The sequence below is a fragment of the Rhinoderma darwinii genome, chromosome 1 (assembly GCF_050947455.1).
Source record: "Rhinoderma darwinii isolate aRhiDar2 chromosome 1, aRhiDar2.hap1, whole genome shotgun sequence".
Taxonomy (NCBI): Eukaryota; Metazoa; Chordata; class Amphibia; order Anura; family Rhinodermatidae; genus Rhinoderma; species Rhinoderma darwinii.
In genome coordinates, this window is record NC_134687.1 from 414085723 (window position 1) to 414112940 (window position 27218).

The window sequence follows — 27218 nt, forward strand, 5'->3', positions numbered from 1 at the left end:
TGGAGGAAGGTGAACTGGACGTCTATCGTCGAGGTCAGGATGGTCCGGCTGACGGGAACACAGCGCCTGTGCAGCCCGGTGAGTGTATAACTCCATTATTGTCTTATCCAGCGATTTTTATGTCGGGTGTCGGCGGGGGGGCTGCTAGCATAGCATCGGGGGCCGGTAGTGGCGCGGGCGGACGCGACGGAGCGGGTTTGGCAGATTTAGTGGGTTGCTTACGGGAGCTGGTGGGGCGCCTGGATAGGGCCGCGGCGCCGGTAGTAATGGAAGTGTCCCCTGCGGTAGTTTGGGAAGGCCCCAGGGAAGTGGGATCGTTGCAGGCGCGTCCTGTGGTGGCGGTTAGAGAGGCGGTCGCGGTGTCGGTGCAGACTGAGGCACAGAAGGACGGCGATCGAGTGCGCATGGACGATCGTGCTCGGGGGGAGGTGTATGTTTGTTTTGAGGGTCCGTTGGGGGCGCATTTAAAGCAGGAGGTGCGTGATCGGATCTGGAAAGATGAATATGTTGAAATTTTTTCTCTCTTGCCGCTGGCTAAATTCAATTTGGATAAGAGCAAGCGGGATGAGAGTAAAAAGGACGAGGAGGAACGGCGGCGGTATAGGCTTATCCCGCAGACGTTCGTTAATTGGTCGCAGGCGTTCGCCATATTGGCTAGTGTGATAGGGGAAAAGGCGCCGGAAAATTGTTCGGCGTTATTTTGTTATTTTGATGCTATTGGGGAGGCTCATAGGGCGTATGGGGGTCAGGCGTGGCTGCGATATGATGAGCAATTCCGTCAGCGGAAGGCGGTTCGGCCGGCGATTCGGTGGGACCAGAAGGATATTGCTCTCTGGTTACGGGTTACGGCTCCGGTTAGGCAGCCCTTTCCCGGGAGCGGTGGCCAGGGAGGCCAGACTAGTCAGAGTGGACCAAGCGGCGGGGGAAAGGCGGGGTTTTGCTGGCAATTCAATGACGGCCAGTGCAAGTTCGGGGCCACGTGCAAGTTCAAGCACGTGTGCTCCGAGTGTAATGGGGCATCACACGGGGCGGCAAAATGTCTGCGGAAAAAGAGGTCCGGGAACCAGCACGGGGCTGGTCAAGGGGGTGTCGCCGGTGAGGGTGGAAAGGATGGCCCCTTATCTAAATGAGTATCCGGATAGGGCGGCAGCTAAGTTGCTTTATGAAGGGTTTAGTGTTGGTTTTGTTATTCCTCCGCCTCCTTATGAGGTTCCGGTTACGCGGAGAAATTTAAAATCGGCTTACTTGCATGCGGAAGTCGTGTCGGAAAAGTTGTTAAAAGAAGTTTCGTTGGGGCGCATGTCGGGGCCATTTGTGGAGTCGCCGGTGAAAGATTTAGTTGTGTCCCCTTTGGGTATTGTCCCTAAACGCGAGCCCGGAAAGTTTCGTTTGATTCAACATTTATCGTATCCCAAAGGTTCGTCGGTAAATGACGGGATTGATCACGAGTTGTGTTCCGTAGTTTATACCTCATTCGATAAGGCGGTGGGGTTAGTGCGGGCTGCGGGTCCGGGGGCGCTGCTAGCAAAAACCGACATCGAGGCGGCGTTCAGGTTGTTGCCGGTGCATCCAGAAAGCCAACGGCTGTTGGGTTGTTTTTGGAATGGGGCCTTTTACGTGGATCGGTGCCTTCCGATGGGGTGTTCTCTTTCTTGTGCATACTTCGAGGCGTTTAGTAGCTTCGTGGAGTGGGTAACGAGGGGAGTATCCGGGGTCGATTCGTTGATCCATTACTTAGATGATTTTTTGTGCGTTGGCCCGGGGGGTTCGCCGGTTTGCGGTAACTTGCTTCATGCCCTGCAGAAGGTGGCGAGGGATTTTGGGATCCCTTTGGCGCCGGAAAAAACGGAGGGCCCGGTAGCGACGATTTGTTTCTTGGGAATCGAAATTGACTCGTTGGCAATGGAGTGTCGGCTCCCGGCGGATAAGCTGGGTGCTTTGAGGCTGGAGGTGCGACGGGCTTGTAGAAGGAAGAAAATGTCGCTGAGGGAGCTTCAGTCGCTGCTGGGGAAGTTGAATTTCGCCTGCCGGATTATGCCGATGGGGAGGGTGTTTGGTAGAAGGTTGGCGGCGGCAACGGCGGGAGTGCGGGCGCCGCATCATTTTGTGAGGCTCAAGGAGGAGCACCGAGCTGATCTTCAGGTTTGGGATGACTTCTTGGGCCAGTACAATGGTCGCTCGCTATGGATGGCCCCAGCGCAGGATACGAGTGATCTGAATATTTTCACGGATGCGGCTGGGGCGGGTGGCTTTGGAGCTTACGGGGGAGGTCCGTGGTGCGCAGGTCAATGGCCGGCTAGCTGGGTGTCCAGTGGATTGACGCGGAATCTGGCCCTGCTCGAGCTGTTTCCCATCGTGGTGGCGGCTACCATTTGGGGGGACAGGCTCAGGGATAAGAAGGTCCGTTTTTACTGCGACAACATGGGGGTGGTGCTTGCCATTAATAACATCACGGCGTCCTCTCCTCCGGTAGTTCAATTGTTGCGACATTTAGTGTTGGTGTGTTTGTCGCTGAACGCGTGGGTGGTGGCGGTGCATGTCCCGGGTGTACGGAATTGTGTTGCTGATGCTCTTTCTCGCTCGCAGTGGGACCGGTTTCGGCAATTGGCCCCGGGAGCGGAACGTCTCGGTTTGGCGTGTCCGGATCATCTATGGGATCTGGTATCGGTCCCGTAGAGCAGCTGTTACAAAGGTCTTTGGCGCGCACGACGTGGAGGGCTTATGCTGCTTGTTGGAGGCAGTGGGAGGAGTGGGTAAGAGAGTTGGGTGATGTTAATACGGATAGAGACAGGTTGGTGGCACTTTTGTATTGGTTAGGGGATGCCTGGGAGGGGGGGTTTTCAGTAGCGAAGGTGAACCGGTTTATATCCGCGGTGGCGTTTGGGCTTAAGTTGCGGGGCTTGCGGGATGTATCGAAGGAATTTCTGGTATCGCAGGCTTTGAAGGGGTTGCGCAGAGGTAGGGTGGAGGCGGATAGTAGAAGGCCGGTGTCGTTTGCTTTGCTGGGCTTGTTGGGCGGTTCATTGGCATCGGTATGTCGTTCTTCAGATGAAAGGGATTTGTTTCGGTTGGCTTTCTCGTTGGCGTTCTTCGGAGCATTTAGAATAGGTGAGTTGGTGTCGCCAAGTACTAAACAGGCAGGGGGGCTGAGATCTGGGGAGGTGAGCCTTTTTGCAGATCGGTTGGAGGTATGGTTGCGTAGATCAAAAACTGACCAATTAGGGAAGGGAAAACTGATAGTTTTGTTCGCTCTCCCGGGGTCGGTCATGTGCCCAGTAGAGTGCATGCGGGGTTTTACAAAAAACAGGGGGTCTCCAGATTTGCCTTTGTTACGTCATGTGGACGGGTCGTTCTTGTCCAGGTTTCAGTTTGGAGCTGTTTTTAAAAAATGTTTGACGGCGGTTGGGGTTGCGGCAGGCTCATATTCATCTCATTCCTTCCGGATTGGCGCAGCAACGGAAGCAGGGCGCTGGGGGTTGGATGATGAGGGGGTGAGGCGTATTGGTCGTTGGGAGTCAAAAAGGTTTAAGTCCTATGTCCGCCCCCATATGTTGTAATTTTGTTGTTTATGCTTGCAAATGTTATATGGTGGTGCCTAACTGTGTTTTCCGTTTCAGATTCGCCTCCTTGTCTGGTGTGGTTGATGGGTCATTCGTACGTGCACTGGGGGGCTTTGAGGGCGGACGTCCGCCCGGATGGTCGCCAGTTGCGCATTCCGCGACAGGATGCGGTTGTGCATTGGCTGGGGTTTAGAGGTATGTCGTGGAACAGGGTGTTGGCGGAATTCCAGACATATGTGCGGCTTGATAGGGTTCCGGAGGTTTTAGTGTTGCACGTGGGTGGGAATGACTTAGGAGTCCGCCCTTTTCGTGAGTTGGTGCGGGATATCAAACATGATTTGTTGTGTTTGTGGGTATCTTATCCCAAGTTGGTGGTAGTGTGGTCGGACATAGTCCCAAGGAAGCATTGGCGGTTAGCTAGATCGGTGGAGAGAGTCAATAAGGCTCGGATAAAAGTTAACCGGGCGGTGTCCCGTTTTGTGGCAAAGAACGGGGGCATTTGCGTGAGGCATAGGGATTTGGAGTCAGGATTGGGGAATTTCTGGAGGAGTGACGGGGTTCATCTGACCGAGGTTGGCATTGATATTTGGAGCTTGGCTATAGCAGAAGGCATAGAAAGGGCGGTGGTGGTGTGGAGGAACTCACAGGCTTAAGGTGGTCAAGGCCTGTTTCGCGGTGGCGGGGGGAGTCCTTGAGGCCAGTCAGTACAAAATGGTGGGGGGGTCGCATCGGGGGTATGCGTCCCCCAAAAAAGGTACATGGTTGAAGACTTCATCGGGTGTTATCCCTTTGAAGTGGTCTTCTGGTAGAAGGTATGTCACTTGAAGGCTTCATCGGGTGTTATCCCTTTGAAGTGGACTTCTAGTGGTCGGTATATCACTTGAGGGCTTCAACGGGTGTTATCCCCTTGAAGTGGACTTCTAGTGGTTGGAGCCATCTGCAGAGGTGAACGGTGCTTCCGAGCTGGTTTACGGCTGGAGGTAATTAGTGGTTTGCAGATGGCTAATTCGGTGTGTTCTTGAAAGGAACATCTGAAGGGGCTTCAAGGACTTCCTCTGCTCGGGTTAATGTTAACGTTTAATTGTTATTTATGATTCTGACCCATGTTGGGTCATGTGAATTATTAGGAGGAATTCTCTGGTGGATTCCTAACTAGTTATCCGAATGTTTCGGATTTAAATTGTTTTTATAAAACTGTGAAATTAATAAACGGCTGCTGTGGCCATTTCACATCCAACCTCGGTGTCATGTGTCGTTACTAAATGGGGGTGGGGGATAGTATGGTTTAAGGTTAACACACGACTCTACCTAGGCAGGTCAAGAAGAGGCTGGACGCAGCTGCAGGCTTGAGGGAAGCCGACATGACCGTCCTGGTAGGGAAAGGGTTAATGTTAAGAGGTGAGGGAAAGGTGAAGGAGCTGAAGGAGGGACGGGGAGGAGCTAGGGGGGACGGGGGGGCCGTTACTGCGCTTCCCGCTGTTTCTCGGCATTGAGCCGGAAGCAGCGGGAGGAGTAATACACAAGAAGCAAAGCTCCCACCCTCCCACCCTTGTTTTGTTACTCCTTAGGTCTTCTGTACGTCCGTATATGAGCGTTGTGTTTTATTTTGTGTGTTTATTTAACATGTTTTTCTTTTTTCCGGAGTAGGTTCTGTTGTCATGGCAGCTGGCGGGGGGAGTCCTTGAGGCCAGTCAGTACAAAATGGTGGGGGGGTCGCATCGGGGGTATGCGTCCCCCAAAAAAGGTACATGGTTGAAGACTTCATCGGGTGTTATCCCTTTGAAGTGGTCTTCTGGTAGAAGGTATGTCACTTGAAGGCTTCATCGGGTGTTATCCCTTTGAAGTGGACTTCTAGTGGTCGGTATATCACTTGAGGGCTTCAACGGGTGTTATCCCCTTGAAGTGGACTTCTAGTGGTTGGAGCCATCTGCAGAGGTGAACGGTGCTTCCGAGCTGGTTTACGGCTGGAGGTAATTAGTGGTTTGCAGATGGCTAATTCGGTGTGTTCTTGAAAGGAACATCTGAAGGGGCTTCAAGGACTTCCTCTGCTCGGGTTAATGTTAACGTTTAATTGTTATTTATGATTCTGACCCATGTTGGGTCATGTGAATTATTAGGAGGAATTCTCTGGTGGATTCCTAACTAGTTATCCGAATGTTTCGGATTTAAATTGTTTTTATAAAACTGTGAAATTAATAAACGGCTGCTGTGGCCATTTCACATCCAACCTCGGTGTCATGTGTCGTTACTAAATGGGGGTGGGGGATAGTATGGTTTAAGGTTAACACACGACTCTACCTAGGCAGGTCATGTGGTATACACTGGCTGTGAGGGCTCTAGTGAGATTGATGGAACTGGTGGTAGTTCTGTTGAATGGACACATGTTTAATATAAACAAAAAAGCATAATATGAACATAAAAGAAATAGAATGGTCACAGTTTAAAATCTATTTACATAGTGGGATTAGTGCAGATAGTAATTTAATAAATATGGATTTCATGCTTTTTGTATATCATATTATTTATAATAGAGAGGGTGCATGAACAATATCCTATGATGTTTTATCTAAAAGAGCACCACCTTTAGATGAAACAGCAGCTATTGAAGTATATATTATGAAGATCTTAAATATTAAAGGCTTTGTAAACCTTTGAAAGGCATTTTTTAAATAAAAATGTCAGTCAGTGTGTTTGGTACAACTTTCTAAATAGTTTTTTTTATAAAAAATTAGTTTTACTTTTTGAGATACAGCTGATCTGTATGCTCAATAACACAGTAGCTGTTACTTTTGTAGCTGTGGCATCAATAATATATGTGGAGGAAGGGGGCCCTATCTATGATTTGCTGAAAGTGCACAGGGAGGGAAGAGGGCCCCCTACATCTGCCGCACGGCCATGCCGATCTATGCACACAGCGTTTAGGGCAGCTTAGTGGGCCCCCACTCACTCCGGGCCCCTGTGCAGCCGAACCGGCTGCATTGGCGATATCTCCGCCCCTGTATATCGTCGGTACGGCCACACAGCCCCCTCGTAGGTACTGCCAAACAGCCCACCTCGTAGGTACTGCCACACAGCCCGCCACGTAGGGACTGCCACACAGCCCCCCTCATAGGTACTGCCACACAGCCCCCTCGTAGGTCCTGCAACACAGCCCCCCTCGCAGATACTGCCACACAACCCCCCTCGTAGGTACTGCAACACAGCCCCCCTGCCCGGGTAAAGCCACACAGCTCCCCTCCCAGGTAGTGCCACACACAGCCCCTCTCACATTCTGACCGGGGATTCTGCTACTGGAGAAGCCCATGGCGTCACTACCCTATATAGACAGTGACGTCTGGGGCTACTCCTGGAGCAGAATCCCCGGCCACAGAGCTGCCAGGCCAGGGATTCTGCTTTTAGCGTTAACCCCTGACGTCACTGTCCATATATGGACAGAGACATCAGGGGCTCCATCTGGGAGCGGAATCCATCTGGCCAGATGGATTCCGCTCCTAAAGGAAGCTACAGTGGTGCTATTTACAGGAAGGGGGGGGTGGTGCTGATATCTACGGGGCGTGTGGCGCTATCTACAGGGAGGGTGGCGCTATCTACAGGGGGGGGTGGCGCTATCTGCAGGGGATGGAGCTACCTACAGGGGGGGATGGTGCTATCTGCAGGGGAGTGGTGATATCTACAGGGGATGGTGCTATCTACCGGGGGGATGGGGCTATCTGCAGAGGGGTGGTGCTATCTGCAGGGGGGTGGTGCTATCTGAAGGAGGGTGGTGCTATCTGCAGGGAGGATAGTGCTATCTACAGGGGGTGCTATGTACAGGGGGTGTGGCACTATCTACATGGGCACTGTGGCATTATATGGGCACTACAGGGGACACTGTTGCGCTATCTGCAAAGGCACTGTGTGGGGCACTATGTGGGCACTATCTATAGTGGGAACTGTGGCACTATGTGGGCACTGTGGCACTATTTACAGTGGGCACTATCTATGCCGGAACTGGCACTATCTACAGTGGGCAATGTGGCACTATCTACAGTGGTACTGCATCAATATCTACATGGGCACTGTGGTGTTTTCAGGTGGCTGGGACAAAAAAAAACCCTAACGAATAAAATTCATAATTTTTTTTAACGTCCATGAAAAACGGATGACAAATGGCGGTGAAAAACAGTCAGACATCCAGGAAATGGATTCAAATTTTGAGACACATTGATGAACAGTCATGAAAAACTCACAGTTTATCCGTTGTTTTTTGCCCCTTTTTTTCACGTCTTGTGAATATAGTCTTACAGCCCTCTTCACTCTCTGCTTGTTACAGAGCTGTACTCTGTACGTATATGTGTGTATGTATATATATATATATATATATATATATATAGATACATACACACATATAATAAATATATATATATATATATATATATATACACTACCGTTCAAAAGGTTAGGGTCACTTAGAAATGTCCTTATTTTTTAAAGAAAAGCACAGTTTTTTTCAATGAAGATAACATTAAATTAATCAGAAATACACTCTATACATTGTTAATGTGCTAAATGACTATTCTAGCTGCAAACGTCTGGTTTTTAATGCAATATCTACATAGGTGTATAGAGGCCCATTTCCAGCAACCATCACTCCAGTGTTCTAATGGTACATTGTGTTTGCTAACTGTGTTAGAAGGCTAATGGATGATTAGAAAACACTTGAACAACCCTTGTGCAATTATGTTAGCACCGCTGTAAACAGTTTTGCTGGTTAGAGGAGCTATAAAACTGACCTTCCTTTGAGCGAGAATCTGGAGCATTACATTTGTGGGTTCGATTAAACTCTCAAAATGGCTTTCATGTGAAACTCGACAGTCTATTCTTGTTCTTAGAAATGAAGGCTATTCCATGCGAGAAATTGCTAAGAAACTGAAGATTTCCTACAACGGTGTGTACTACTCCCTTCAGAGGACAGCACACACAGGCTCTAACCAGAGTAGAAAGAGAAGTGGGAGGCCCCGCTGCACAACTGAGCAACAAGACAAGTACATTAGAGTCTCTAGTTTGGGAAATAGATGCCTCACAGGTCCTCAACTGGCAGCTTCAGTAAATAGTACTCGCAAAACAGTGAAGAGGCGACTCCCGGATGCTGGCCTTCAGGGCAGAGTGGCAAAGAAAAAGCCATATCTGAGAATGGCTAATAAATGGAAAAGATTAATATGGGCAAAAGCACACAGACATTGGACAGAAAAAAGTGTTATGGACAGACGAATCGAAGTTTGAGGTGTTTGGATCACACAGAAGAACATTTGTGAGACGCAGAACAACTGAAAAGATGCTGGAAGAGTGCCTGACGCCATCTGTCAAGCATGGTGGAGGTAATGTGATGGTCTGGGGTTGCTTTGGTGCTGGTAAAGTGGGAGATTTTTACAAGGTAAAAGGGATTTTGAATAAGGAAGGCTATCACTCCATTTTGCAACGCCATGCCATACCCTGTGGACAGCGCTTGATTGGAGCCAATTTCATCCTACAACAGGACAATGACCCAAAGCACACCTCCAAATTATGCAAGAACTATTTAGGGAAGAAGCAGGCAGTTGGTGTTCTATCTGAAATGGAGTGGTCAACGCAGTCACCAGATCTCAACCCCATAGAGCTGTTGTGGGAGCAGCTTGACCGTATGGTACGCAAGAAGTGCCCATCAAGCCAATCCAACTTGTGGGAGGGGCTTCTGGTAGCATGGGGTGAAATTTCTCCCGATTACCTCAGCAAATTAACAGCTAGAATGCCAAAGGTCTGCAATGCTGTAATTGCTGCAAATGGAGCATTCTTTGACGAAAGCAAAGTTTGAAGGAGAAAATTATTATTTCAAATAAAAATCATTATTTCTAACCTTGTCAATGTCTTGACTATATTTTCTAGTCATTTTGCAACTCATTTGATAAATATAAGTGTGAGTTTTCATGGAAAACACAAAATTGTCTGGGTGACCCCAAACTTTTGAACGGTAGTGTATATAAATAAAATTACAAAAAAGTGCTTTTTTAATATATTTTTTTGTGATTTGTCAGCTCATAATAAAAATGTAAAATATGGAATTAATTAGACTAATCTAGAAAATGAAAGCCTCATAAGTCTTGAAAAAAAATCAAAGTAAAAATAATTGTGATATTTCAAACGGTTGCAAAGATATTATCGTTTAAAGAAGTGCACATCAGAAATGGAGAATTTGACCTGGAGACGGGGGCATCAATGACCATGGACATGAAAGGGTTAAACAAGTGCAAAAACCTAGCTAGCTAAAAGTTAGTTGGCCACAAATCACACACCATGCCCTACATGACAGATATTTTAACATTTCTAGAATAGCAAATAGACCAAAATGTCCATTCTTGGCTGTATACCTAACATAATTAAAGAGGCTCTGTCACCACATTATAAGTGGCCTATCTCCTACATAAGGAGATCGGCGCTATAATGTAGGTGACAGCCGTGCTTTTTATTTAGAAAAACAATCTATTTTCACCACGTTATGAGCGATTTTAGCTTTATCCTAATTACTTTCTTAATACCCAACTGGGTGTGTTTTTAATTTAGACCAAGTGGGCGTTGTACAGGGGAGTGTATGACGCTGACCAATCAGTGACCAATCAGTGACCAATCAGCATCATACACTTCTCTCCATTCATTTACTCAGCGCATAGGGATCCTGCTAGATCAGTATGTGCAGTCTTATACTGACACATTAACGTTACTGAAGTGTTTAGACAGTGAATAGACATTCCTTCCAGCCAGGACGGGATGTCTATTCACAATCCTGACACTTCGGTAACGTTTCTGTGGTACTTACAGCAGAGCAAGCGTAATCTCGCGAGATCACGCTGTAAATGACAGGTTACAGCGAGATTACGCTTTGCTCTGCTGTCAGCAGGGGCGTAGCTAGGGGGGGGGGCAGACGGGGCATGTGCCCCGGGCGCAACTTAGAGGGGGGCGCCAGCGCCACCTCCTCCTGCACTATAATTGTACCTGTGTCTATAGGACACAGGTACAATTAGAAGCAATGAATATCCAGGTACATTCCATTTCCGGCTATTCAGCTCTTTTGTACCAGAGAAGAGCTATCACGCTTCCGTCGCTGAAAGGCGCTGAGTGACATGCAAAGTCATCCTGCCCAGCCAATCAACGCCTTTCATAGACGCTTCGTTCAACCCCCAGGAGACCTGCGCAGAAGAGAGCAGGTCTCCATTGCTGCCGGCTAGCGTGGGAGCGGGATTAAGGTGAGTTTGAACAGTTTTTTTTTTATCGTAATAAAAAAGTGTGTGGCTGTATCTACAGGGGGGGCTTTATCTACAAGGGGAACTTTATCTACGGGGGGACTTTATCTACGGGGGGCTTTATCTACACGGGGGGCTTTATCTACGGGGGGACTTTATCTACGGGGGGCTTTATCTACACGGGGGGGCTTTATCTACGTGGGGGTGTCTATCTACAGGGGGGATATATACTAGGGTGGACTATATATCGAGCACCATATACAAGGGTGGGCTATATCTACAGGGGGCTATATACAGGGGTGGGCTATATCTACAGGTGGGCTATATACAGGGGTGGGCGATTTATGGAGCACTATATACAGGGGTGGGCTATATCTACAGGGGGGCTATATACAGGGGTGGGCGATCTATGGAGCACTATATACAGGGGTGGGCTATATCTACAGGGGGGCTATATACAGGGGTGGGCTTTCTGTGGAGCACTATAGGGGGAGCTATTTGTGGGATACTATATACAGGGGTGGGCTACAGGGGGACTATATACAGGGGTGGGCTATCTGTGGAGCACTATATACAGGGTTGGGCTATATCTACAGGGGGCTATATACAGGGTTGGGCTATACGTGGAGCACTATATACAGGGCTGGGCTATATCTACAGGGGGGCTATATACAGGGGTGGGCTCTCTGTAGAGCATTATAGGGGGAGCTATTTGTGGGACACTATATACAGGGGTGGGCTATATGGGGGCACTATCTACACCGGGCTCTATGGGGGCACTATCTACAGGGGGCTCTATGGCAGACAATATCTACAGGGGGCTATATGGGGGCACTATCTACAGGGGGCTCTATGGCAGACACTATCTACAGGGGGCACAGTGTTTGTGTGTGGGACATGGTGTATGGTGCTATTATAATTAGAGGTGCAGTGTATGGCACTATTATATTTAGGGGCGTAGTATGTGGTATAATGATAACTTTATCTTTATTTATAGGTGTAGAAATGTTGGAAAAGTGAGAAGCTGAAGACATCTGAGCGGCAAACTGCAGAAATGGGCTGTGACCAGGAGAAGTCAGTATAGAGGTCTGGACCGGATGGAGAAAAAGAACTAGAATCTGAGACGTCACCGGTGAGTCACTTAATGTAAATGTTCATTCTGCCTCTAATCAGCACTGTAGCCACTGTATGATCTGCAGCGAGATGATGGGTGGTATGATTATGATAGGATTTATTTTTTGTGAAACAGCATCTCCCAGCATATCCTTACCATTGTTCGGGTCATGCTGGGAGCTGGAAACCATTTAGTGTGAACCTATATGTCAGGGGTTGCACTAAATTGAGCTGTATTTGTGCTGGTGCTGTATATATGTATTGAGCTTGGTTCTTGAGCTGTATATATGTACTGAGCACTCTTCTGGTGTTGTGTAGAGAACTATATGGCTTGTAAAATGTACAAATGTTTTTATGCTCGAGTTACATAAAAAGAAATGTGGAAAAGAAATGACACGTCATTGATTGGTAGAGAAAACAAACATGGCGAGGGGGAAGGAGATGTCGGGAAAGAGGTTGGGGAGGGGGCACCAAACGGAATCTTTGCCCCGGGTGCTTGAGAACCTAGCTACGCCTCTGGCTGTAAGTACCTCAGAAATGTTACGGAAGTGTCGGGATTGTGAATAGACATCCCGTCCTGGCTGTAAGGGATGTCTATTCACTATCTAAACACTTCAGTAACGTTAATGTGTCAGTATAAGACAGCACATAGTGATCTAGAATGAATGGAGAGAAGTGTATGATGCTGATTGGTCACTGATTGGTCACTGATTGGTCAGCGTCATACACTAATCTGTACAACGTCCACTTGGTCTAAAGTAAAAACACGCCCGCTTGGGCATTAAGCAACTCATTAGCATAAAGCTAAAATCGCTCCTAACGTGGTAAAAATAGATAATTTTTCGAAATAAAAAGCACTACTGTCACCTACATTATAGCGCCGATCTCCTTATGTAGGATATAGGGCACTTATAATGTGGTGACAGAGTATCTTTAACTAGCCTGTCAGAAAGCAACACAGCCTGTCGGAAAACTTTTAGTTAGTAATATAAACATATTAAAGCAATATAACCTGTGGCATAACCAACCAACCTGAAAATTGAAGAGTGATTGGATTGCTCATATTGGATTGCACATAAGTTCCATTATCTAGTGCCTTGTATGCACAGTAGTATGGCCCAATATCTTGCTTTGTTGTTATTTTAAACATATAGCTAGTACAGTTATTGTCTTCTTTTGTGGATATAATAGTTGAATCTTCTTTATAAAACTCAAATATTTGGTGGCTCAAAGCATATTGAGAGCAGCACACAAGGGTTATATCGTCACTTGGCACATAAATTGACAGGTTTTGGATTGTTTGAAGATAAGGAGAACCTACAATAAGAAAACAAAGGGATTAAAAAATCTATGATTATTAGTTGTTATAACGATTTGCAGATCTTCATACTAGTAGCATACATAGATGAATTTCATAGCAATTAAAGGAGTTTTCCAGGTTTTTTTTTAAACACTTATTTAAGTAAAATTAGAATGTCATTGACAACAAAAATACATCTTGAAAATAATGAGAACTTAAAACACAAAGTATGTTGCGAAATTGAAGAACCTTTAAATGGGTTATTCACCACCGGACAACTGATGACCTATCCACCGGATAGGTCATCAGTATATGATATGTGGGGGTCCGACACCCGGACCCTGCAGCGGTTAGCTGCTCCAGTGGCCTGCGGTAACCGGATGTCATTGCACAGTATGCAATGTACGGAGCCGGAAGCAGTTGGCTAAGTTTTGCTTGTTTCTCCTCCCGCTGCTTCCGACTCAATGCCGAAAACAGCGGGAAGAGCAGTTACCACACCCCGGCTCCTCCCCTCTCGCCCTCCTCCCTCACCTACCTGTCCTTCCTATTGGCTGAACCCTCCCTCCTACAGCAGTCATGGAGACTTCCCGTTAAGCCCTCCGTGCTGCCGTCCAGCCTCTGCTTGACTAGCCTAAGTAGAGTCATGTGCTGATTAACCATTTTACCTTTATTCCCCTTCTTTCGCCCCCTTCCCAATAAAGACACGTGACAACCGAGGTTGGATGTGAAATGGCCACAGCAGCCGTTTATTTATTTAACATAAATTATATGCAATTTAATCCGAAATATTCGGATAACTCTTTTAGGAATTCGACCAGAGAATTCCTACTATAATTCACATAACCCAACGTGGGTCAATTAACACTAAACAGAGCAGGGGAAGTCCTTGAAGCCATTTTACAGATTTTCTTTAAATTAGCCATCTGCAAACCACCACCAACTATTTACCTCCAGCCGTAAACCAGCTCGGAAGCACCGCTCACCCCTGCAGATGGCTCCAACCACTAGAAGACCACTTCAAAGGGATAACACCCTATGAAGTCTTCAAATGATCTACCATTTTTTGGGGGTCGCATACCCCCGATGCGACCCCCCCACCATTTTGTACTGACCAACCTCAAGGACTCCCCCCGCCACAGCGAAACAGGCCTTGACCACCTTAAGCCTGTGAGTCCCTCCAAACCACCGCCGCCCTCTCAATTCCTTCTGCTAAAGCCAGGCTCCACATATCAATTCCAACCTCGGTCAAATGTACCCCATCACTCCTCCAATAATTACCGACTCCTGACTCCAAATCGTTGTGTCGAACACAAATGCCCCCGTTCCTAGCAACAAAACGTGACACCACCCGGTTTACCTTAATACGGGCTTTATTAACCCTCTCGACCGATCTTGCCAAACGCCAAAACTTCCTCGGAACGATGTCAGACCAAACAATCACCAGGTGCGGATAAGATGCCCATAAACACAGTATATCATGTTTAATATCCCGCACTAACTCGCGAAACGGGCGCACCCCCAGATCATTCCCCCCTGCGAGTAACACTAGAACCTCCGGAACCCTGTCTAACTGAGAGTATGTCTGAAACTCAGCAAGTACCCGGCTCCACAACATACATCGGAAGCCCAGCCAGTGTACAACCGCCTCGTGCCGCGGAATGCGAATCTGGCGGCCATCTGGGCGAACGTCCGCCCGCAATGCCCCCCAGTGCACAAAATAATGTCCTAAAATCCACACTAAGCAAGGGTGATGATCTGAAAAGAAAGAACAAAACCGCACATGTCAAGCAATCAAAGCCACCTTACCGACTCACAACAAATGAGGGCGCACGTAAGTCCGAAACCTATTGGACTCCCACCGGCCGATGCGCCGCACACCCTCGTCGTCCAACCCCCAACGCCCCGCTTCAGTAGCAGCGCCGATCCTGAACGAGTGAGACGGGTAATACCCCTGCCCCACGCCAAACGCAGCCAAGCATTTTTTAAACACCGCACCAAATTGATACCTGGACAGAAACGAGCCATTCTCATGATGGAGCAATGGCAACTCAGGCCCCCCAACCAGTGGCTTAAAAGCCACCATACAAGCAACTGGACACATCGCCGACCCTGGGAGGGCAAACAACACTATCCGCTTACCCCGACTCGCTTGATCAGTCTTGGACCGCCGCAAAAACAACTCTAGTCTGTCCTCATATAGACCCACGTCAGCCTGCCGCAATCCCCCAGCCCTAGCCGCACTAGGAGAAACCAACTCCCCAATTCTGAGTGCTCCGAAAAACGCGAGGGAAAAAGCCAAACGGAACAACACTACCTCATCAGGCGAATTACAAACAGCCCCCAGCGATGCACCCAACGACCCAAGTAGGGAAAAAGAAACGGGTCGCCTCTGGTCTGCTACCGCCCTGCCCCGACGCAGACCTTTTAGAGCTTGCCGTACTAAAAAATGTTTGGACACATCCTGAAAACCCCGTAATTTGAATCCAAACGCCAAACCAGCAACGAAATGATTCACTTTTGCCGGGGAAAACCCCGCCTCCCAAGCATCCCCCAACCAGTACAATAACGCCACCAACCTGTCTTGCGCCGTGCTGACGTTACCCAACACTCTTACCCACTCCTCCCACTGCTGCCAACACGCCGAATAAGCGCTCCACGTCGCGCTAGCCAACGACCTTTCAATCAAACGTTCCACGGGACCGAAATCAGACCCCAGAGATGTTTCCCGGGCAAGCCAAACCAACCAGCTCCGCTCCCGGTGCCATTTGACGAAAATGATCCCACTGCGAGCGAGAAAGAGCACCAGCAATACAATTGTAAACCCCAGGTACATGCACTGCAACCACCCACGTGTTTAACGACAAGCACACCAAAACTAGATGACGCAACAACTGAACCACCGGTGGAGAAGATGCTGATAAGTTGTTAATTGCTAACACCACCCCCATGTTATCGCAGTGGACATGAACCTTTTTATCCCTGAGCCTGTCCCCCCAAGTGGTCACCGCCACCACGATGGGGAACAGCTCGAGCAGGGCCAGATTTCGTGTAAGACCACCAGTCACCCAGCTGTCCGGCCAGTTCCCCGCACACCATTGTCCTCCTGCATACGCGCCAAAACCACCCGACCCTGCCGCGTCAGTAAACAGCTCCAACTCGCCCATCTCCTGTACCTTGCGACATCCAGAACGATCTACCATTATACTGCCCAAGGAACTCGTCCCAGACCTGCAGATCCGCCCTGTGCTCCCCACCAATCCTCACAAAATAATGGGGCGCCCGGATACCCGCCGTCGCTGACGCCAACCTCCTACTAAAAATTCTACCCATTGGCATAACTCGACAGGCAAAGTTCAACTTTCCCAGCAGCGACTGAAGATCGCGCAAAGTGATCTTCTTCAATTGGCAAGCCCGCCTGACCTCCTGTCGCAATGGCAATAATTTATCCTCAGGAAGCCTGCACTCCATTGCCACCGAATCAATTTGGATCCCCAAAAAACAGATGGTGGATACCGGGCCCTCTGTTTTTCCAGGCGCCAAAGGGATTCCAAAATCCGTCGCAACCTTCTGCAAGGAATACAACAAATCACCGCAAACCGGGGACCCGCTAGGGCCTACGGACAAAAAATCATCAAGATAATGTATTAAGGAATCGACCCCCGCCACACCCTTCGTCACCGATTCCACGAAACTACTAAATGCCTCGAAGTATGCGCAAGAAAGGGAGCACCCCATTGCAAGACACCTATCAACATAAAACCCCCGCTCCAGAAGCAATCCAACAGCCGTTGGCAATATGTATGTACCGGCAGCAACCGAAAGGCCGCCTCAATGTCAGTCTTTGCCAACAACGCACCGGGCCCCGCCTCCCGCACTAACGCCACCGCTTTGTCAAATGAAGTGTAAACAACCGAACATAAGTCGTGATCTATCCCATCATTCACCGACGCTCCCCTGGGAAACGAAAAATGCTGGATCAAACGGAATTTGTGAGGCTCCCGCTTTGGCACAACTCCCAAGGGTGATACCACTAAATTCTCAATCGGCGGCTCGGCAAAAGGACCGGACATCCGACCCAAAGACACTTCTTTCAAAAGCTTTTCTGAAACGACCGGCGAGTGCAGATAAGCCGACTTAAGGTTGCGCCGTGTAACCGGAATCTCATATGGAGGGGGGGGAATAACAAAACCAAACGAAAGCCCCTCATAAATTAACTTGGCCGCAACCCTATCCGGATATTCACTTATATACGGGGCCATCCTTTCCACCCTCACCGGCGACCGCCCCTTGACCAACTGAAGCGGACTGAGGGCCTGACCACCTCCCTTTCCGCATACATTTTGAGGCCCCGTGCGAGTAGCCATTGCACTCCGAACAGACATGCTTAAATTTACAGGTGGCCCCGAACTTACACTGGCCATCGTTGAATTGCCAGCAGAACCCCAGTTTTGACCCGGAACCTTGCCCGGGTTGACTAGACTGGCCCCCTTGGCCAACGCTCCCGGGAAAGGACTGCTTAACCGGCGCCATAACCCGCAACCACAACGCAATATCCTTTTGATCCCACCAGATCGCTGTCCGGACCGCTTTCCGCTGGCGAAATTGCTCGTCGTACCGCAACCACGCCTGGCCCCCCGTACATTCGATAGGCCTCTCCGATGGCATCAAAATAACAAAACAACGCCGAGCAATTTTCCGGCGCCTTTTCCCCGATCACGCTTGCCAAAATAGCGAAAGCTTGCGACCAGTTGGCGAACGACTGCGGGATAAGCCTATACCGCCGACGTTCTTCCTCCTCTTTCTTACTCTCATCCCGCTTGCCCTTATCCAAATTGAACTTTGCAAGCAGCAAAAGAGAAAATATCTCCACGTATTCATCCTTCCAAATCCGTTCACGTACCTCTTGCTTAAGATGAGCCCCTAAAGGGCCCTCGAAACAGACGTACACCTCGCCCCGAGCGCGATCATCAAGCCGAATCCTATCCCCATCCTTCTGCGCCTCGGTTTGGACAGACACTGCTACCGCTTCTTTTGCCACCCCCGGGACCTCCCCAACCATGGACCGCGACTGTACATCTCGAGGACCTTCCCAAACCACCACCGGAGACCCCGCCGGCACTACAGGCGCCGCTGCCCTATCTAAGCGCCCGACTAGCTCACGCAAACAACCCACTAAATCTGTTAAGCCATCGCGCCCGGCAACGCCACTACCGACAGCCGCTACCCTGCTCGCTGACCCACCCCCAACACCCGACATGAAAATTTCTGGATACGGTAACGTAGGAGTTACACACTCACCAGGCTGCCCAGGCGCTGTATTCCCGCCAGCCGGAAAATCCTGACCGCGTTGCGACTCATCCAGCTCTCCATCTTCCAAATCCTCTCTTGCCGCCGACTGGTACTCGCACCGACATCTACGACACGGGGATCCCGGCACGCTGACAGATGGGCCGACAACCTGCCGCCCGACCGCAGGGACCCAGACTTCCGACCGGACCTGTTGCCTCGTCGTCGTCGCTGATCTTGGCGTCCTCACCGATGCTCTCGAGGAAGCCTGCCCCCTGGCCGGAACATCACCATGCAAGGCGGCCGTATACTGCCCTCCAAACACAGCGTCTGAAGGCGGGGGGGTGACAGGGAGCCCGGCCTGCGACTCCCTGTTAACCGCCGAGCCCCGTCGCGGCTGGGGATTCCTGCCAGGACGCAGGCCCTGGGAGGAGGCGCCCGTCCCAGCAGCCTGGCCTGCAGCGTCCCTAGAGGGGCTCCCTCTGCGACGCCGGGCCCGCGGGGCCACGTCTGGACTAAGACGCTCTGGTGGGCGAGTCCTACGGGAGCGGCGGGGTGACCTAGCCTGGGCAGTTTTGCATGTTTCTCCTCCCGCTGCTTCCGGCTGAATGCCGAAAACAGCGGGAAGAGCAGTTACCACACCCCGGCTCCTCCCCTCTCTCCCTCCTCCCTCACCTACCTGTCCTTCCTATTGGCTGAACCCTCCCTCCTACGGCAGTCATGGAGGCTTCCCGTTAAGCCCTCCGTGCTGCCGTCCAGCCTCTGCTTTGCATAGCAGCCGTGCTGCAGAACTGCAGCTCTCCTCCTATTCACTTGAATAGGAGCCGAGCTGTAGCACTGCAGCTCGGCCGCTATTCCGTGACCGGAGCCAACTGTATCCGGTATGCATGTCCGGTGCCTGGAGGCCACCGAAGCAGCTGATCAGTGCGGGGTCCGGGTGTCGGACCCCCACAGATCATATACTGATGACCTATCCTAGCCAGCTGTGGATAGGTCATCAGTTGTCCGGTAATGGAAAACCCCTTTAATTCTACAAAAATTAACGGGAATCTGTCACTAGATTTTAATTTGCTAAACCACCAGCATGTCATTAAAGGCAATGTGTTGCCAGAAAAACATGTTTTTTTTTTTTAAATTAAACATTTAGTGTGTGGGTGATTAAACATTGTTCAAATTTTTTTTATTTTTTTCACGAGTCAGGAAATATTATAAATTGGATTCAATTGGATTCAAATTTATAGTATTTACCATTTCTGGTCACTAGATGGAGCCATTCCCAAAAGCATGTGGTAAAGCAACCACATAGCTTTTCTGCTGCAAAATTGGGTAAAAAGCCCTCGCTCTAGTGAGCTCTCAGCATCCCCCCCTCCTTTATCCTGGCTAGTGCCGGGATAAACGAGGGGTTTGAACGGTGTAACCTCCTACACTGTGTGTCGCCATTTTTTGAGCTAACACACAGTGTAGTAGGTTTACATACAGTAGTAAACACACACAAACACGAACATACATTGAAATCTCTTACCTGCTCCTGCCGCCGCGGCTCCCTCCGCCCCGTCCGCTCCGTCTGCTGCCGCTGGTCCAAGTGCACAAGTCCGGAAGCCGCGACCGGAAGTAGTAATATTACTGTCCGGCCGCGACTTCCGGTCCACAGGAAAATGGCGCCGGATGGCGCCAATTTCAAATTGGACTGTGTGGGAGCGGCGCATGCGCAGTTCCCACACAGACGCCGTACACACAAGTGAATGGGACGGGAGCTGTTCGCAGTCCCTATGGGACTGTGGCTGCCGTATTCCATGTCTGTATGTGTCGTTAATCGACACACACAGAAATGGAACAAAAAATGGCAGCCCCCATAGGGAAGAAAAAGTGTAAAAATAAGAAAAAGTAAAACACAAACACACAAATAAATATAAACGTTTTTAATAAAGCACTAACATCTTGAACATATGAATTTTTTTTTTGTGATGACACTGTTCCTTTAAACTGCTGGGGTTTAGCATCCTAAACATGCCCCTCTCAAAACTGTCTGTTTTTTTGTCTAAACAAGAAGGTATAACTAAGTGTGCATTGTATGTAAATTACCAGAAAAGAGTCCTGAGATGAGTCCGGGTACTGGCCACTGCTTCATCTGGGCACTGAGCATGTGCAGAATGCCGTTAGACTTATCTGAGAACTCTTCTCTAGTAATTTACTTACAGCGCACTCTGTATTATAACTTGTTTTTAGACAAAAAGCTACAACGGACAGTTTTTAGAGGGTCATATTTTGGATGCTAAACCCCAACAGTATAATGACATTCTGTTGGTTTAGTGCCCTAAAATCTAGTGACAGGCTCCCTTTCAGCTTTCTTCCTCCATATTTGTACAATACACAGCTCCATGCTTGTATTCTGCTACCCTGCTGTACATTCAGCAGACATTTACACAGAGCAATGTATGTATGCAGTACAGCAGAATGTATTACTGGGCAACAGTTTGCTCACGGAGGTGCGAACTGTCTGTGTAGAAAAATATAGACTTGATAGGCCCAAAACCCATAGTAATCAACATCTGTTATTTGTTTGTGTGGCCATCATCATCATTCTTAAAGGAATTTGATCTTGTTCACAAATTTGCCACATATTTTGCATGCATTTTTTTAAGCCAAAACCAAAAATTGGAACCAGGAGAGCTGACCTATAAGGCCTTCCTTGATATATTTCTTCTGTTTAGGTTGCGCACCTGGTTTTGGCCTAAAAAATACCTGCAAAATCTGCAGCAAATCTGCACTGTGTGAACAAAGCCTTCTACATATATTTATGGCTTATAAGGGACTCCTACCCCTGATTCCAGCATAGAAGTGTCTGAACATGCACAGTCACTTTCCATTTAGCCCCATACATATGAGCTAGCAGTATGTACAGAGCCTGTATGGCAGGACACAGGGGCTGTTCGGCTCCCTAGTACGGTGACCTATGTTTTCCATGTGCTGCTGCATACTTGTCAACTGTCCCAAATTTGCCGGGACTGTCCCAAATATACAAAGACGGTACCGGCAAATTACTGTCACGGGACTTGTCCCGGCAACTGCTACATTCAATTGTATCTGCATCCTCAGAACACAGATGCAATTGAATACTATGGCAGAGCAGGAACAATCTGCTTCCTGCTCTGTATCAGCCAGCCAGGACCGGAGCTAGCATCCGATCCAGCCGATTAACCCCTCAGATGCTGCGTTCAATTGAGATCGCAGCATGTGAGGAGTTTTTAGCCACCGGCACCCCAGCAATGTGATCGCTGGGTTGCCAGTGGCTGCAAAGGCGATCGTAGGCCTAATACTTACCTCCCGGTCTGCAAGTCACGGAAGCCTCCTATGCCCCGATCCGCGGCAGGGCCTAAAAGGCTTCTGGTACCAACAGCAAGATGTCGCCGGCTCAGAAGCTGAGCAGGCGTCATCAGCAGTGGGTGTCCGCTATATGTTACAGCGGACACCCCGATATATCGGCAGGAACCGAAGCTAGGTCAGATTCCTGCTATTAACCCCTTCGATGCAGCGATCCAATGCGATCGCTGCATCAAAGTGGTTTGTAGCATATTGGCGGCCTGCCATGCGATGGCAAGGCTGCCAACTGCTACTATGGCAACAGGAGGCCTAACAATGGCCTCCTGTCTGCCATTACGGAAGCTGATTAGGCCCCGACCGGAGCCTGATCGGCTTGCTGTCAGTGAATAACTGACAGTTCTAATACATTGCACTACATAGGTAGTGTAATGTATTAGAACATCAATCAAATAGTTGGACCTTCAAGTCCCCTAGTGGGACTAAAGAAAAGTGTAAAAAAAAGTGTATAAAAAGTGAAAATAAAAGTTGTAAAAAATAAAATAAAAGTTTTTACACGATTGCACTTTTTCCCTTATCAAGTCATTTATTGTTGTAAAAAAATAACAAAACCATACATATTTGGTATTGCCGCGTCTTTAACGACCTGATCTATAAAACTTTTATGTTATTTGTCCCTCGCAGTGAATGTCGTAAAAAACAACCTAAAAAATAATGCCAGAATTGCTTTTTTTTTAGTCACTTTGTCTTACAAAAATGTAAATAAAAAGTGATCAAAAAGTCGCATGTATCCAAAAATGGTACCTATAAAAACTATTACTTGTCTCGCAAAAACAAGCCCTCAGAAAGCTCCGTTGACGAAAAAATTAAAAAGTTATGGCTCTTACAACTTGGCAACAGAAAAAGTACATTCTTTTTACAAAAGTAATTTTATTGTGCAAAATGTTGTAAAACATAAACAAATTCTATAAATTAGGTATCGCCGGAATCGTACTGACCCGCAGAATGAAGGTAACATGTAATTTATGATGCGTGGTGAACGCTGTATAAAAAAAACGAAAAAAACTATGGCAGAATTGCTGTTTTTTTTATTACCTTGCCTCCCCAAAAAAAGGATAACAAGTGATCAAAAAGTTGCATGTACCCCAAAATGGTACCAATAATAACTACAGCTCATCCCACAAAAAAACAGCCCTCATGCCATTACATCTATTAAAAAATAAAATTAGTTAAGGCTCCAATAAGTCAGGAAATAAAAATATGCGGTTGTGCCAGCCCGAGGGGAACATTTCTTCTGTTTCAAGAGGCGAATTATCAAGGCACTAAAATTAGGGAACCAGGAAGGGGAGGGCCCAAACATATCTGCTAGAAGCGAGGGCGCCTTTTTATGCCAGGACAACACTTCCCGGCAAAATTCCTCAAACTGCAAAGATGCGGAGTGTGGACCAAATGGGAGATAAGTAAGGACGCCATTTATCAGTGCAACACTGGCCTGCACAGAAAGGATTGCTTCACAGCGTAACACACATCTATGGATTATTTTATTGTTTACCCCATTATTATACCACCTGACTATGCCCCTGATGTACTCTGCCCAGCTTACATATGCCACCACATTATAAACTGAAACACCAGTAAAACTCCAAACAAAACTACTCCCAAGCAAAATCCACGCTCCAAAAGCTAAATGGCGCTCCTTCCCTTCTGAGCCCTACAGCGTGCCCAAACAGTAGTTTACTTCCACTTATATGGCATCGCCATACCTGGGAGAACCCTTTTAACAATTTTTGGGGTGTGTGTCTCCAGTGGCATAAGCTGGGCACAACATATTCCCCACTGAAATGTCACATCTAGGGAAAAATTAAAATTTTTTTGCACCATCAGCAGCCCAATCATTTATGGAAAAGACCTGTGGGGTGAAAATGCTCACTACACCCCTTAATAAATGCCTTGAGGGGTGTAGTTTCCAAAATGGGGCCACTTCTCAGGTGTTTCTTTTATTATATCACATCAGAGCCTCTGCAATTGTGAACCAATACTGTGTAAGTTGCCAAATTAGACCTAAATTTCGCATGGTACTCTCTCACTCCTGAGCCCTGTCGATAGCCCAGGCAAAAGATTAGGGCCACATGTAGGGTGTTTCTAAAACGGAAAAACACAGCATAATAATTAGAGAGCTGTCTTGTTATGGTGGCACAAGCTGGGCACCACATATTGGCATATCTATTTGAAAAAAATAAAATTTTCACTCTGCAACATCGAGTGCACACTAATTTCTGCAAAACACCTGCGGGGTTAAAATGCTCGCTGCATCCCTAGGTAAATACCTTGAGGGGTGTAGTTTCTAAAATAGGGTCACTTGTCGGGGGGTTTCCACTGTTTTGGTCCCACAGGGGCTTTGCAAATGCGACATAGCAACCAGAAACCAATCCAGCAAAATCTGTACTCCAAAAGCCAAATGGCACTCCTTCCCTTCTGAGCCCTACTGTGTGCCCAAACAGCAGTTTATGACCACATATCGGGTATTACCGTACTCATGAGAAATTGCTTTACAAATGCTGTGGTTTTATTTTTCTTTCATTTATTGAGAAAATGAAAATGTTTGAGCTAAAGCTACGTCTTATTGAAGAAAAAGGATTTTTTTTATTTTCACTGCCCAATCCTAATAAAATCTATGAAACATCTGTGGACTCAAAATGCTCACTACACCCCTAGGTAAATACCTTGAGAGGTGTAGTTTCCAAAATGGGGTCACTTGTGGGGGGTTTCTACTATTTTAGTCCCACAGGGGCTTTGCAAATGCGACATAGCAACCAATCCAGCAAAATCTGCAGTCCAAAAGCCAAATGGCACTCCTTCCCTTCTGAGCCCTACTGTGTGCTCAAACAGCAGTTTATGACCACATATCGGGTATTGCCGTACTCGGGAGAAATTGCTTTACAAATGCTGTGGTTTTATTTTTCTTTTATTTATTGAGAAAATGAAAATGTTTGAGCTAAAGCTACGTCTTATTGAAGAAAAAGGATTTTTTTTTATTTTCACTGCCTAATCCTAATAAAATCTATGAAACATCTGTGGACTCAAAATGCTCACTACACCCCTAGGTAAATACCTTGAGAGGTGTAGTTTCCAAAATGGGGTCACTTGTGGGGGGTTTCTACTATTTTAGTCCCACAGGGGCTTTGCAAATGCGACATAGCAACCAATCCAGCAAAATCTGCAGTCCAAAAGCCAAATGGCACTCCTTCCCTTCTGAGCCCTACTGTGTGCCCAAACAGCAGTTTATGACCACATATCGGGTATTGCCGTACTCGGGAGAAATTGCTTTACAAATGCTGTGGTTTTATTTTTCTTTTATTTATTGAGAAAATGAAAATATTTGAGCTAAAGCTACGTCTTATTGAAGAAAAATGATTTTTTTTTATTTTCACTGCCAAATCCTAATAAAATCTATGAAACATCTGTGGGGTCAAATTGCTCACTACACGCCTAGGTGAATACCTTGAGGGGTGTAGTTTCCAAAATGGGGTCACTTGTGGGGTGTTTCCACTGTTTTAGTCCCACAGGGGCTTTGCAAATGTGACATGGCCTCCGCAAACCTTTCCTGCTAAATTTGAGCTCCAAAAGCCAAATGGCGCTCTTTCCCTTCTAAGCCCTGCCGTGTGTCCAAACAGCCATTTTGGACTACATGTGGGGTATTGTTTTAATCGGGAGAAATTGCTTTACAAATGTAGCAGTGCTTTTTGTCCTTTAGTCCTTGTGGAAATGAGAAAAAATTAGCTAAACCTACATTCTCTTTGACAGAATATAGATTTTAATTTTCACGGCCTACTTCCAATAATTTCTGCAATAAACCTGTGGGGTCAAAATGCTCACTATACCCTAGATAATTTCCTTGAGAGATCTAGTTTTCCAAATGGGGTCACGTTTGGGGGATTTCCACTGTTTTGGCCCCACGAGAGCCCTTCAAACCTGACATGCTGCCTAAAATATTTTCTAATAAAAAGGAGGCCCCAAGACTCACTACGTACTCCTTTGCTTCTGAGGCCGCTGCTTCAGTCCATTAGCACACTAGGGCCACATGTGGGATATTTCTAAAAACTGCAGATTCTGGGCAATAAATATTGAGTGCATTTCTCTGGTAAAACCTTCTGTGTTACAAAACAAAAACATGGATTCAAAATGAATTTCTGGAAAAAAAGTACAGATGATGATAAAATTCCAGTCATTGACACAAGGCCTCAATCTAACACCAGAATTTATGAGCCACTACATGGACACACGTCACATCCCCCATCAGACTGACTCCAGATGCCTTAACTCCTAAGTCATCACCCCTATAACCTCCGTTTTATTGCCCCGGCTTATCTTAATGATGTATCACCTCATGTACTAATTGTCTTTGTGTAACATCTAAATGTTGTGCTTTTTTCTAAGTCATTCATTTGTAAACTGCCTGAAGAAGGAGCCTCTGTGCTCTGAAAGCTTGCATATAGAACTTTTATGGTTAGCCAATAAAGTTATCATACCTTCTATACTTTTGTCTTTTTTGACACAAAGCTATTTAACATTGAAATAAAAAAGGACATTTGTAAATTTCACCTTTACTTTGCTTTAATTCCTGTGAAACATAAAACACAAGAGAAAGAAAAAGAGTCAAAAACTATCAATAAATGTAAATTTGCCAATGGCATAGAAAAATATATATTTTATTGGACAATACAAATAACACGATTAAAAATAGACTACAAATCAAAATGGACTGTATATCTCCAAAGGGTATGGGAGAGGGACGTGGGTCATGGAGGTAAAACAGTACAAACAACAGTTTATAACAGTAGTTCTAAGCGGTTTGCCAGCAAATAGATACAGAGGAAGCGAGGGTTAGCTACAACCATATACAATGTCGGTATATATCAGCAAGAACGATTAATCTAGTAACAGGCATGAAAAGGATAAAGAGCTTAATAGTTAAGCAGAGAACGTCTCCGTGCAACCAGACCTGCTGTCTAAGTAGACGTAAATGTTTTGCAGCTAAACCTGTCGCAAGCTCAGAAGAGTAAATGTATCAATCAGTAGTCATATATTTAACAATTGCAAAAGAAACACCGCTAGTACTGACCCATATCGTTCCAAGGATGTGGTGACTCCCAAAGGTGGAGAAACCCCAACGAGCGTTTCGCGTGGATGGCTTTTTCAAGGGGTATGTTCCTAATCATTTGAATTACGCCTCTTATGCAATACGTCACAGGGTCAGCTGAGCTCATCAGCCAATAGGGGAATGATTTCAGCCGTGCGCGTCCAAAGAAAAGGCATCGCGACACTTAAACTTCGGGCCGTCAAGACACGACCACGCATGTGCGGCTCCGGAAACCGCGCAAGCGCAGA